The following is a 6,155-nucleotide window of genomic DNA, read 5'->3' on the forward strand; positions in this document are numbered from 1 at the left end:
TGCATAAAAAGTGAGAGTTTCATTAAATTTATTAAAATTTGCTATCTACAGATTGTGATATCGAAACACAGTGGAAAAGATAAAAGTGCTAAATTGAAAAAGTTAATTTTAAATAACTTCCTAAATCATACATTCGTAATCCAGTTGCTTGCTACTTCAGTCCGTAAAACTACTTAGTAACAGAAACAAGCAACACAGTTTTCTCAAACTGTTCACTATTATCAGACGGTTGCATGAAATCTACTCTCATACACCGACAACAGAAGAGAGGTGTTATGAGTTTTTGTTTTGTTGTGACATCAGTTTTCTGAATGGTTTAATGCAGCTCGCAACGAAATCACCTCGTAGCACTTGCACCCTACACCCTCAGCTATTTATTGGATGTATTTTAATCTCTGTTTCCTCCTTCTAAGTATCTACAGCTCCCTCTAGTACTAAAGAAGCTATCCTCTCCCCATGTCATCTCATTCTGTCCCTTCTTCTTGTCAGCTTTCTCCACATGTTTCTTACTTCACCGATTCTAAGGCGTAACTCCTCATTCATTATAAGTCTACCCAATTTTCAACATTCTTTTGCAGCACGATATCCCAAATGCTTCGATTCTTCTCTGTTCCGAATTTCCCACAGTCGGTGTTTGACTACCATGCAGTGCTGCGCTACACATATACGTTCTCAGAATTTTCTTCCTCTGATTAACGCCTTTATTTTATATCGGCAGACTGTCGTTAGCCCAGGACGCCCTTTAGCATGTAAGTCTAATTTTTATGTCCTTCTTGCTTCGTCCGACATTGGTTATTTTGCTACCAAGAAAACAGTATTCTTAAACTTCATCTACTTTGTGATCACCAAGTTTGATGTTGAGTTTCTTGCTATTCTCAATTGTACTACTTCTTAGTATGTTAGTCTCTTTTCGATTCACTCTCAATCCATATTCTACAGGGTGAAAAATATTTAAACCGACAAACTCTGGGAGGCTGTAGGGGCCATGAAAACAAATATTTTTCCCTAATGTTATTTTTTCCTATGAGGAGTATTTAAACCGGTAGAGGAAGATTCCTCTGGCGACAAATTAATGAAACCAACTAAAAAGTCCAGAGGGGACATATCTGGGGGTCGAGCAGGCCATGGTACAGGACCACCTCTGCCAATCCACGTTTCTGGGAACCGTCGGTCCAGGAATCGACGCACATGACGAATAAAATGTGCCGGCGCCCCGTCATGTCGGAACCACATGCATTGTTTTGTAGGGAGCGGGACGTTTTCCAGCAATTCCGGCAATGCTCTGGCGAGAAAACTGTAATAGTGCCTGCCATTTAATGGCCTAGGTAGCAGCTACGGCCCAATTAAACACTCTCCAACAACACCGACCCACACATTAATGAAGAACCGCACTTGATGAGCGCTAGTAACCGTGGCATGTGGGTTATCCTCACTACAAACATGCGAATTTTGCATGTTGAAGACTCCATCACACCCGAACGTTGCTTCATAGGCAAACAACACATAGGATGGAAATGTAGGATGCATTTCACAGTGTCCCAGGTACCACTGCGAAAACTATGCTCTGGGTGAATAACCAACTGGTTCCAGGTTGTGGACACGTTGTAAGTGAAATGGACGTAACACTTTCTCTCTACGGACTGTTCTTTGAACGAGTGCTGATTGAAGGATCCCGCTCCACATGCTGCAAGAGAGCTTCCTCAAACTGCAGCGTTCTTACTGTGCGACGGCGTCCCTGTCGAGGTAATCTGCTAAATGACCCGGTCTCACGCAAACGTTGGTACACAGCCACAAAGGTCGCATGATGCGGGATACGGCGATTAGGATATTGTTGTTGATAAACCCGCTGCGCAACGCGTCCGTTGTGGTGCGCTGCATAGTAAGCACCAACCATTTCAGTGTACTCACTCCAGGTGTATCGCTCCATTAGTAAACAGAGACAACGCACTACTACACTGGTGGACAGCAGTTGTCTACGACTGAAGAGCGTAATACGCCCTCTAACAAATGAAAATCGTAATACGGCCTCTAATAAGTGAAGAACTTAATACGGCCTCCACCGGTTTAAATAATCGTCGTAGGAAAAAATGACATTAGGGGAAAATATTTGTTTTGATGTCCCCTCAAAATGGTTCAAATGGGTCTGAGCACTATGGGACTTAATATATGTGGTCATCAGTCCCCTAGAACTTAGAACTACTTAAACCTAACTAACCTAAGGACATCACACACATCCATGCCCGAGGCAGGATTCGAACCTGCGACCGTAGCAGTCGCGCGCTTCCGGACTGCGCGCCTAGAACCGCGAGACCACCGCGGCCGGCTGATGTCCCCTACAAATTTACTTTGTCGCACTGTTTTTCTCGGTCGACAGATCCTCCAAGCGCCTCTTGATTTTTCTTCTGTCTTGCTTCCACTAGCAAACTCAAGGTGTAACCTGCCTGTCTTGTGCCTAAAAGCATTCTGATCATTACGTAACAGATCTTCAACTTTCTTTTCCATTCTTCTGTTCTTTTTTTTCTCCTCAGTAATTTGGATGCATAAACTGTTAAGCTGATTTTGGTATAATTCTCGCGCTTGTCGGCTCTTGCAATATTTGGAACTGTGTGGAGTATGTGTTTCCGAAAGTCTGATGGTATATCGCCGGTCTCAACATTCTACACACCAGCGTGAGCAGTCGTCTGGTTGCCACTCCCACCAATGATTTTAAACATTCCGGTGAAATATTACCTACTGCTTCTGCCTTATTTGATCTAGGGTTTTCAAGAGCTATTTTAAACCACGTTCTCTTATGTCTTCCATATGACTCCAATTTCTTCTTCTCCTACGTCATCGGTTAAGTTCTCCCCCTCAACTAGGTCTTCAGTGTACAACAGCCACCAATGTCCTCTCTCTTCAACGTTATTAGGGTAATTCACATTGCGCTCTTACTATTAACACACTTGCTTTCAATTTCACCGAAGGTTATTTTGACTTTTCCTATATGTTGAGTCAGTCCTCCAGACTAACATTTGTGTTTTGATTTCTTCAGACCTTTCCTGCAGCCATTTCTCCTTGGCTACCCTGCACTTACTACTTAATTCATTCCTAATGGATTTATAAAGTTGTATTCCTGTCCTTCCCTGAATAATTTGGTACTTCTTTTCTAGTCTGACACCTGAAGTACTTTTGCTGTTGCCCAAGGTTTCCTCGCAGTTACGTTCCTTGTTCAAATGTTTGTCTGTCTAAAGCCAGCAATTGCCCATTTGAAGAGATGTCCCCTTCTTTTCCATTGAACTACTCTGATATTTCTTATCAATGTATCCACACCCGAGCGAATTTCAAATGTGACTCATCATTCGCGAGTACTTCAGTATCCTTCTTCCATTCCTTCAGCCTTCCACTCCGTTTCTTCCTCAAGATCGTCATATACTTCGTTCTGCTCTTGATCAATACTGAATTGTAAACTCTATACCTGCACCCGGTGACACTTTGCAATCCAATATCTGATTCCGTAATCGGTGACTAACTATGATATAATGCAGCTGGATTCATTCCTTGTTTCTTGGTTCTTTCCCGGTATATCTCCTCTTCTTGAGTTCTTTGAGCACAGTATTCACTAATACCATCTCAAATTTATTGCAAGACTGAAGTCGTTTTCTCCCCTCTTCCTCCTACCACCATGTCCGTACTCTCTAGTAAACCTTCTTCTGTCCTTTCCCCTACAACCAGATTCCAGTCCACCATGATTATTAGAATTTCATCTCGCTTTACGTAGTGAATCAGCCGTTCAGTACCCTCATATAACTTCTCATCGTCTCCTGCTTGCGACGGCGGTTGTATAACTGAAGTATCATTATCGGCGCTGTTTTAATGGCGAGTCTGGTGAGAAAAACATTATCATTGAACTGTTCACAGTAATTGATTCTCTGCTAGTTCATTCTCTGCCCTAATATCGTACTCAAAACTAATCTTACTCCCGTTATTCCATTTTCAGCTGCTCTTGATGTTAGTATATATTCGTCTGACCAGAAATCCTTATCTTATTTCCATTTCACAATACTGGCCTCCACTATATCTAGACGTATTTCTCTTTTCAGATCCCTTTTCTGAATTTCTAGCTTCCCTGTCACGTTCAGACTTCTGACACTCCATGCTCGTTTGCCAAAGGCGAGATCATTATGGTAATATTTCGACTGAAGGCCACATGTCCTTTGCGTGTACGTCACGTGTGTTTAATTCATTAGTTTCTGTTGTCTACCGAATCCTCATGCCGTTGATCATTGCTGGTTCTTCCGCCTTTTAAACGTAGTTTCTTACCCCACCGGAAAGACTTTTCCCTTGATTTGCGTCAACTATAGTATACGACATAATGTCTTATAATCATGTAGACACTGTTTGCTCCATCTGCTAAACAGTTTTCACTTTCATTCTGTTACTCCCTCCGCCACAGCCGGCTCGCCGCTCGGTGCCGGTTCGCCAGTTTGTTTTCGCCGCCGGTGTCACGCCCGGAGCTTCTGATGCGGCTCGGCTGCCGGCAAAGCGTCGCATGGGATTTCGTGTCGGCCTTCCCAGCACTTTCACACACGTCTGGCTCCGGGAACTGCTTGCCGACCGTCCGTCTGTGTCATGCGCCGTATACCCTCACGTGGCGATTCTTCGTGTGACAGGCACTGAAATTCCGGGAAATTCCCCGCCGTTCCGCGAAACTAACGGTGACGTAGAGCGGAAACTGCGGAAGCATGGCACGGGTGGGAGTTATTAGACTCGCCTGCAGAGTTAGACGGGTACAGTAAAGTCGCACCAGCGTCTGACACTTACGCGGTCATTCGTATGGAAGAACGAGAGTTGTCGAAAGTAAATAAGGTAAAGAGTTAACTTAGATGAAACAATGCTAAGCGCATATGTGCATTTCTCATTTATTATCAATAAAGGCTAAAAAGTAGATAACGTGTTTATTTATTGATAATGGCTTCCCTCTATCAGTCTCTCCCTGAAAATGCTATCTTACATTTATACCTATACTCTGCCAGCTATCTTACTGTGTGCAGCAGAAGGAATTTCGAGCAAATCACTTCCTATTCCATCCATAAATCGAAAGTAACAAGCTCCACTAAGCTCTATACTAACAAGAATTTAGATGATTTTATCGTTTTTGACAGTTAAATATATATTATCAGTTCGCTATATATTCGTTACAAATACTCTGCTTTACTTCAAAACTGCTACAATTTGCAAAAATGGCTTTATAACCAAAGATTATTTACTAGTTGTTCCTGGGCACGCATTTTTTGGCACATTCTGGTTAAACGGAAAAGAAAGAAAGGAGAAACCACTCGTTCCTAATAAGTGTGGGAGTTGGATATATGTCCCAATTTCATATTCATCCCTCTCTCTGTCAGTCTCCTACTCTGCCTCTCTTTGTCCATTTAATCCCCGTTCCCCCTTCTCTCTCCATCACCTCATCTCCCTTCTCTCTGTCCACTTCTCACTCGCCACTTTCTCTCTCCCCCCCCCTCCTTTTGTCCTCTCCTTCCCTCTCTGTCAGTCCTTCACCTCCTCTCCCTATATTTATTATTCTTATCTCCCCTTTTTCTCCATCTCTTCCTACACCTTCTCTCTACTCCTCTGTCCATCACCAACTCCTCCATTTCCATCTTGTCCTCCTCCATCTCCGTACATCTCCTCCTACCCTTCTTTCCGTCCACTTCGTCCTTTCCATTTTCTATGTACATTTGCTCCCATCCCTATGTCCTTATCCTGATCCTCCTCTCTCTGACACTGAGCCTTGTTTGTTGTTGCAGCAAATTCAGATTTTGTAGTAGTCTAACCATGCGTCAGGAAGTCGTTTCTGAAAGTATTTGTATGGAGTGTAGCCATGTATGGAAGTGAAACGTGAACGATAAACAGTTTAGACAAGAAGAGAATAGAAGCTTTCGAAATGTGGTGCCACAGAAGAATGCTGAAGATTAGATGGGTAGATCACATAACTAATGAGGAGGTATTGAATAGAATTGGGGAGAAGAGGAGATTGTGGCACAACTTGACTAGAAGAAGGGATCGGTTGGTAGGACATGTTGTGAGACATCGAGGGATCACCAATTTAGTATTGAAGGGCAGCGTGGAGGGTAAAAATCATAGAGGGAGACCAAGAGATGAATACACTAAACAGATTC

This window comes from Schistocerca cancellata, chromosome 1, assembly GCF_023864275.1.
Source record: "Schistocerca cancellata isolate TAMUIC-IGC-003103 chromosome 1, iqSchCanc2.1, whole genome shotgun sequence".
Lineage (NCBI taxonomy): Eukaryota > Metazoa > Arthropoda > Insecta > Orthoptera > Acrididae > Schistocerca > Schistocerca cancellata.